This window comes from Capricornis sumatraensis, chromosome X (genome assembly GCF_032405125.1).
Source record: "Capricornis sumatraensis isolate serow.1 chromosome X, serow.2, whole genome shotgun sequence".
In the NCBI taxonomy this organism is placed as follows: Eukaryota; Metazoa; Chordata; class Mammalia; order Artiodactyla; family Bovidae; genus Capricornis; species Capricornis sumatraensis.
Window position 1 is genome coordinate 42342097 of NC_091092.1, and position 8617 is coordinate 42350713.

The 8617-nt window shown below is 44.2% G+C and overlaps 1 non-coding gene across 1 annotated transcript; it reads right to left on the reverse strand.

Annotated features, from left to right (window-relative positions):
• Positions 1-7865: 7865 nt before the first annotated feature.
• On the reverse strand, positions 7866-7975 carry LOC138072040 (U6 spliceosomal RNA). The gene has a single exon (XR_011144198.1). It is a non-coding gene; the product is annotated as a U6 spliceosomal RNA (small nuclear RNA).
• Between the last annotated feature and the right edge of the window lie 642 nt (positions 7976-8617).

The window sequence follows — 8617 nt, forward strand, 5'->3', positions numbered from 1 at the left end:
GAGGGGGACAGAAAGGGGAGAGGAGGTGGAGGGAAAGGAGGAGGGCAGGGTGGAGGGAAAAGAGGAGCACGGGAGCGAGGGAGAGAAGGACGGGGTTTGGGAAAGAGGAGACAGGACGAGGGAGAAGACAAGGGAGGGGTGTGGAAACTAGGCAGCAGCGGAACTCATGCTGCTCTTTCGGCCAACGACCTCAAGCGGGGCCGCGCTACAGATACCCGAGCTGCCCGGGCAGCACTAGCACCGAGGAGCTGACAGTCGGGCAGGGCCCGGCCGGGCGGCCTCGGCGGCTCCAGCTCCCCATGCTTGGGGAGCCGGTCCAGCCCTTCATGGTCCGTGACCCGGTTCCGGAGGCTCCTCAGCCCTGCTATCCGAGCTGCTCCCCCTCCTCGCCACCCCCTCCCTGCCTGGAAGACAGGTCGGGGGTTTGGCCAGCCGCCGCCGCTGTGCCTGCTTTTCCTTTCTTGGGTTCTAATGGCCTGGGGGAACCCCTCGGGGCCAAGACCAATATCTACAACCTGCAGCCTTTCACTCCTCCCACGCTGCCGAAGCGGGAACCTCAGCAAAGCCAGGTCTTCCGCGTCCGGGCACCCACTGGGTCCTGCGCATGCGCCCACAAGCGGCGCCAATGGGCCTGCGGGCACGGAGCATGCGTGGGAGCCCCGCCCCGCCAACTTCCTTCAAAGGGGAGGAGCGTTTCCAGGGAGCAGGGCGCTTTTCTCCTCTGCATTGGTCCCGGCAACCTGGCGCCGGATTTTGAAAAGAACCAATCCTTTGGAGACACTGGAGCATCATCTTTCTGGAGGAGTTTGGGCCGGTATTCAAGAGAAAAAAGAAACACGTGATTTCCACGTTTTTTCGTTCCCAATTTGTATGCCCTGACGTCTGTGATCCCCGCTCATTTCTTAAATCCCGCAACCTTGTTGGTATTTGTCTGGAGCGCATTTGTTAGATCATCCATTTGGGTGCACTAGACCAAAGAAAGTGAATGGACAAAAGCAAGGAGATAAAAATAAAGAGAATCCAATGAGAGTTCCTATAGTTAATGAGAAGCACTCGCCTCCATTATGCAAGCACCATTAGTTTCAGTGATATCAGGGAAACTCCTGAAGAACCGTAAGAGAATCAGAATTTCCTTTGTTCTTTCTAGGCTTTATAGAGACTTAACAGTCAAGTCATGATTCAGCTTATGTGAGACCTGGAATTAAACTTATTTTATTAAATACCTACATAGCAGTTATTGCATACTAGGCAATATTGTAAGAGCTTTAGAAATATTAACTCATTTAATCCTCACCACTTGAAGGACCCTGAGAGAGAGATGGCCACTGTACTGTGTTAATCATACATACCTAGAAAGTACAGGAAATTTAAAAAAAAGAAATTATCTTTTGCAGAAATAATTTTACCTACTTCTTCAACTTAGTTGTACTATACTAAACTTGCCAAGCCAAATTGTCATTTTATTCCTCAATGTTTATATGTTCTGTTTATAAAATGGGAGTTTTTAAACCACTTTTAGATAGTTTCCTTTATTTCTAAAATTTTATTATTAGTACAATTGCTTTACAGTGTGTTAGTTTCTGCTGTAGAACAAAGTGAATCAGCTATAGTTATACGTATATTTCCTCCCTCTTAGGACTTCCCTGGTGGCACAGTGCATAGGAATCTGCCTGCCAATGCAAGGGACACGGGTTTGATCCTTGGTCCAGGAAGATCCCACATGCCACAGGGCAAGTAAATCCATGCACCACAACTACTGAGCCCATGCTCCACCACAAGAGAAGCCACTGCAATGAGAATTCCCTGCACCACAACCAGAGAGCAGCTCCTGCTCACCACAACTATAGAAAGCCCTCGTGAAGCAACAAAGTCCCAGCACAACCAAAAATAAATAAATAAATAAAAATAAGTGATAAGAAGAAGATTGCCTCCCTCTTGAGTCCCCCTTTAGGTCATCATAGAGCACCAGCCTGAGCTCCCTGTGTTATACAGCAGCTCCCCACTAGCTATTTTACACATGATAGTGTCCAACATGCTACTGGAGAAGAGTGGAGGAGAGCTACTAATAGCTCCAGAAAGAAAGAAGCGGCTGAGCCAAAGAGGAAGCGACACTCATTTGTGGATGTGTCTAGTGATAAAAGTAAAATCAAATGCTGCAAAGAACAGTATTGCATAGGAACCTGGAATGTTAGGTCCATGAATTAAGGTGAATTGGATGTGGTCAAGCAGGAGATGGTAAGAATAAACATCGACTTTTTAGTAGGAATTAGTGAGCTAAAATGGATGGGAGTGGGCAAATTTAATTCAGATGATCATTATATCTAGTACTGTGGGCAAGAATCCCATAGAAGAAATGGAGTAGCGCTCATAATCAACAAAAGAGTCCAAAATGCAGTTCAGTTCAGTTCAGTCACTCAGTCGTGTCCGACTCTTTGCAACCCCATGAATCGCACCATGCCAGGCCTCCCTGTCCATCACCATCTCCCGGAGTTCACTCAGACTCACGTCCATCGAGTCAGTGACACCATCCAGCCATCTCATCCTCTGTCGTCCCCTTCTCCTCCTGCCCTCAATCCCTCCCAGCATCAGAGTCTTTTCCAATGAGTCAACTCTTCGCATGAGGTGGCCAAAGTACTGGAGTTTCAGCTTTAGCATCATTCCTTCCAAAGAAATCCCAGGGCTGATCTCCTTCAGAATGGATTCGTTGGATCTCCTTGCAGTCGAAGGGACTCTCAAGAGTCTTCTCCAACACCACACTTCAAAAGCATCAATTCTTCGGCGCTCAGCTTTCTTCACAGTCGAACTCTCACATCCATACATGACTACTGGAAAAACCATAGCCTTGACTAGACGGACCTTAGTCAGCAAAGTAATGTCTCTGCTTTTGAATATGCTATCTAGGTTGGTCATAACTTTTCTTCCAAGGAGTAAGCATCTTTTAATTTCATGCAGTACTTGGGTGCAACCTCAAAAATGACAGAATGATTTTGATTTGTTTCCAAGGCAAGCCATTCAACATCACAGTAATTCAAGTCTATGCCCAGAAGCTGAAATTAATCAGTTCTATGAAGACCTAGAAGACTACCTAGAACTAACACCAAAAGAAAAAAGAGATGTTCTATTCAGCATTGGGGATTGTAATGCAAAAGTAAGAAGTCAAGAGATACCTGTAGTAACAGGCAAGTTTGGCCTTGAAGAACAAAATGAATCAGGGCAATAGCAAATATTGCTACTGGTCATAGCAAATATTCTTTTTCAACAACACAAGAGATGACTTTACACATAGACATCACCAAATGGTCAATGCTAAAATCAAATTGATTACATTCTTTGTAGCAGAAGATGGAGAAGCTGTATACAGTCAGCAAAAACTGACTGTGGCTCAGATAATCAGCTTTTCATAGCAAAATTCAGGCTTAAACTAAAGCAGGGAAAACCATGAGGCTGGCCAGGTACGACTTAAATCATATCCCCTATGAATATGCAGTGGAGGTAATAAATAGATTCAAGGGATTAAATCTAGTTAACAGTGTGCCTGAAGAACTATGAATGGAGGTCCATAATATTGTACAGGAGACAGCGAACAAAACCATCCTAAAGAAAAAGAAAAGCAAGAGGGCAAAGTGGTCATCTGAAGAGGTTTACAAATACGTGAAGAAACAAGAGAAGTGAAATGCAAGGGAGAAAGGGAAAGGTACATCCAACTAAAGGCAGAGTTCTAAAGAACAGCATGGAGAAGGCTTTCTTCCATGAACAGTGCAGAAAAGTAGAATAAAACAACAGAAGGGGAAAGACTAGAGATCTCTTCAGGAAAACTGGAAATATCAAGAGAACATTTCACCCAAAGATGGGCACAATAAAGGACAGAAATGGTAGAGACCTAATAGATGCCGAAGAGATCAAGAAGAGATGGAAAGAATATACAGAGCTGTCCAAAAAAGATTCTAATGTACTAGATTACTACAATGGTGTAGTCAGTTACCCAGAGCCAGACATTCTGGAGTCAAGTGGGCCTTAGGAAATAAAGCTAGTGGATGCGATGGAAATCCTGTAGAGCTATTCAAAATCCTAAAGGATGATGCCATCAAGGTGTTGCATTCAATATGTGAGCAAATCTGGAAGACCCAGCAGTGGCCACAGGACTGGAAAAGGTCAATCCTCATCCCAGTTCCCAAGAAGGGTAATACTAAAGAATGTGCTAACCATTGAACAATTGCACTCATCTCCAATGCTAGTAAGGTCATGCTTAAATCTTGCATGCTGAGCTTCAGCATTATATGAACCAAGAAATTCCAGATGTCCAAGGTGGGTTTAGGAAAGGCAGAGGAACCAGAGATCAGATTGCCAACATTCGCTGAGTCATAGAGAAAGCCAGGTAATTCCAGAAAAAACATATACCTTTGTTTCATTGACTATGCTAAAGCCTTTGACTGTGTGGATCATAACAAACTGTGGAAATCTCTTAAAGAGATGGGAATACCAGGCTATCCTACCTATCTCCTGAGAAACCTGTATATGGGTCAAGAAGCAACAGTTAGAACCCTGTGTGGAACAACCGATTGGTTCAAGATTGAAAAAGGAGGATGACAGAACTGTCTGCTGTCACCCTGTTTGTTTAACCTATACACTGAGCACATCATGAGAAATGCTGGAGTGGATGAGTTACAAGCTGGAATCAAGATAGATGGGAGAAACATCAACAACCTCAGATATGTGTGTGTGTGTGTGTGTGTGTGCGCGCACGCGCATGCGTGCATGCACGTGTGTGTGTTAGTCGCTCAGTCATGTCTGATTCTCTGCAACCCGATAGACTGTAGCCTGCCAGGCTCCTCTGTCCATGGAATTCTCCAGAATATTGGTTTGGGTTGTCATTCCCTCTCCAGGGGATCTTCTCGACCCAGGAATAGAACCCTGGTTTCCTAACTTGCAGGCAGGTATGCAGATGATACCACTCTAATGGCAGAAAGCAGAGAGGAACTAAAGAGCCTCTTGATGAGAGTGAAGGAGGAGAGTGAAAGAACTGGCTTAAAACTAAATATTAAAAAAACTAAGATCATGGCATCCACCCCCATTACTTCATGGCAAATAGAAGGGGGAAAGGTGGAAGTAGTGACAGACTTCCTCTTCTTGGGCTCCAAAAGCACTGCAGACGGTGACTGCAGCCATGAAATCAGAAGACAATTGCTTCATGGAAGGAAAGCTAGACAGTGTGTTTAAAAGCAGAGACATTACTCAGCTGACAAAGGTCAAGGCGAATATTCATTGGAAGGACTGATGCTCAAGCTGAAGCTCCAAAACTTTGGCCATCTGATGCGAAGACCTGACTCATTGGAAAACACCCTGATGCTGGGAAAGATTGAAGGCAGGAGGAGAAGGGGACGACAAAGAATGAGATGGTAGGATGGCATCACTGATGCAATGGACATGAGTTTGAGCAAACTCCAGGAGATGGTGAAGCCTGGCATTCTGTAGTCCATGGGGTCGCAAATAATTGGAACACCATTGAGCAACTGAACAACAGTGGTCTTCCCAGTGGTCATGTACAGTTGTGAGAGCTGGACAGTAAAGAAGACAGAATGCCAAAGAATAGACGCTTTCAAACTTTGGTGCTGGAGAAGACTCCTGAAAGTCCCTTGGACAGCAAGGAGATCAGACCTGTCAATCTTAAGGGAAATCAACCCTGAATACTCATTGGAAGGACTTATACTGAAGCTGAAGATCCAGTGTTTTGGTCATCTGATGCAAACAGCTAACTAATTTCCCAGATGCTGGGAAAGATTGAGGGCACAAGGAGAAGAGGGCATCAGAGGATGCGATGGCCGGATGTATCACCAATCAATGGACATGAACTTGGTCAAACTTTAGGAGATAGTGAGGGACTTGGAGACCTGGTATGCTGCAGTCCATGGGGTCGCAAAGAGTCAGACAGGACTGGGTGACTGAACAACAACAGTATACATATGTCAGTGCTACTCTTCCAGTTCATCCCACCCTCCCCTTCCCCATTCCACCACGTCCACATGTCTGGTACATCTACATCTCTATTACTGCCCTGCAAATAGGTTAATCTGTATTATTTTTCTAGATTCCGTGTGTGTGTTAAGTCACTTCAGTCATGTCCAACTCTTTGAGACCCTATGAACTGTAGCCTGCCAGGCTCCTCCATTCATGGGATTTTCCAGGCAAGAATACTAAAGTGGGTTGTCATGCCCTCCTCCAGGGGATCTTCCCATCCCAGGGATAGAACCGGGTCTCTTATGTCTCCTGCATTGGCAGGTAGCTTCTTTACCACTAGCACCACCTGGGAAGCCCCCTAGATTCCATATATATGCATTAATATATGATATTTGTTTTTCTCTTTCTGACTTCACCTGTATGACAGACTCTAGGTCTATCCACATCACTACAAATGACCTAATTTCATTCCTTTTTATGGCTGAGTAATATTCCATTGTACATATGTACCACATCTTTTATCCATTCATCTGTTGATGGACATTTAGGTTGCTTCAGTGTCCTGGCTATTGTAAGTAATGCTGCAGTGAACATTGGGATGCATGTATCTTTTTGAATTATGGTTTTCTCAGGGTATATGCCCAGTAGTGGGATTGTTGGAACATAGGGTAGTTCTATTTTTAGTTTTTTAAGGAAGCTCCACACTGTTCTCCATAGTGGCCATATCAATTTACATTCTCACCAACAGAGTAGGAGGGTTCCCTTTTCTCCACACTCTCTTAAGCATTTATTGTTTGTAGATTGTTTTTTGATAATGGACATTTGACTGTGTGGATCACAATAAACTGTGGAAAATTCTGAAAGAGTGGAATACCAGACCACCTGATCTGCCTCTTGAGAAACCTGTATGCAAGTCAGGAAGCAACAGTTAGAACTGGACATGGAACAACAGACTGGTTCCAAACAGGAAAAGGAGTACGTGAAGGCTGTATATTGTCACCCTGCTTATTTAACTTCTATGCAGAGTACATCATGAGAAACGCTGGACTGGAAGAAGCACAAGCTGGAATCAAGATTGCCAGGAGAAATCTCAATGACCTCAGACATGCAGATGACACCACCCTTATGGCAGAAAGTGAACAGGAACTAAAAAGCCTCTTGATGAAAGTGAGAGAGGAGAGTGAAAAATTTGGCTTAAAGCTCAACATTCAGAAAACGAAGATCATGGCATCTGGTCCCATCACTTCATGGGAAATAGGGAAACAGTGGAAACAGTGTCAGACTTTATTTTGGGGATCTCCAAATCACTGCAGATGGTGATTGCAGCCATGAAATTAAAAGACGCTTACTCCTTGGAAGGAAAGTTATGACCAACCTAGATAGCATATTCAAAAGCAGAGACATTGCTTTGCCAACAAAAGTCCGTAGAGTCAAGGCTATGGTTTTTCCAGTGGTCATGTATGGATGTGAGAGTCGGACTGTGAAGAAAGCTGAGCGCTGAAGAATTGATGCTTTTGAACTGTGGTGTTGGAGAAGACTCTTGAGAGTCCCTTGGACTGCAAGGAGATCCAACCAGTCCATTCTGAAGGAGATCAGTCCTGGGTGTTCATTGGAAGGACTGATGCTGAAGCTGAAACTCCAATACTTTGGCCACCTCATGTGAAGAGTTGACTCATTGGAAAAGACTCTGATGCTGGGAGGGATTGGGGGCAGGAGGAGAAGGGGACGACAGAGGATGAGATGACTGGATGACATCACGGACTCGATGGACACGAGTTTGAGTGAACTCCGGGAGTTGGTGATGGACAGGGAGGCCTGGCGTGCTGCGATTCATGGGGTCACAAAGAGTTGGAATCGACTGAGTGACTGAACTGAACTGAACTGAACTGATTCTGACCAGTGTGAGATGAAAAAATATCAGACACTTCACAAAGTTTTGCATGTCATCCTTGTCCAGAGGCCATGCTAATCTTCTCTTTATCATTCCAGTTTGGGATATTTGTGCTGCTGAAGCAAGCACAAGATAGTTTCTTTTAAATTGCCTATATTTTCCTGCCAGCTGGATTAGAAAAGCAAGCTCTGTTCTTTTTTAATCAATTTATGTTTCTCTTTTTATCTCAGTGTTTCAGCCATACCCCACTCCCCATCAATCTGCTCAAAAAAAAATTATAGTACATTTTATTGTTCACAATAGCTACCAAATAATCATTTGTTGACCAAGTGCACAGTCCCTAACTCTGAAGAGCCAAACAATTTAAAAGAATCCTTAACTTTCTGGGGCTGAACAATTAGGAGAAATTCAAGGATATGTGAGAAGACAGATGCTGTCTTGACCATCATTTTCAGGTTTTATTCATTATTCATATCATTCTATCTAGTTCCTTTTACTCTTTATGTAAATCTTTTGAAAGGTTTTGGTGTTTGTGGTTTGTGGGCTTGGGATCAACTTGTATCTGTACTGGTCTTGTGATAACTAAAGGCTAACATGTTGCTTTAAAGTTGCCGTGACAACAGACAAAATAAAGAACTGATTATGACATGTTTGTGGGACACCTTTCACAGGAAAGAGGCAAGGGGCAGATGGCAGCAGACTGGGACACAGAGAAGAGCACCACAAGGGTCAAGGTATACATCTAAGCAAAACAACTTAAGATCATGGCAC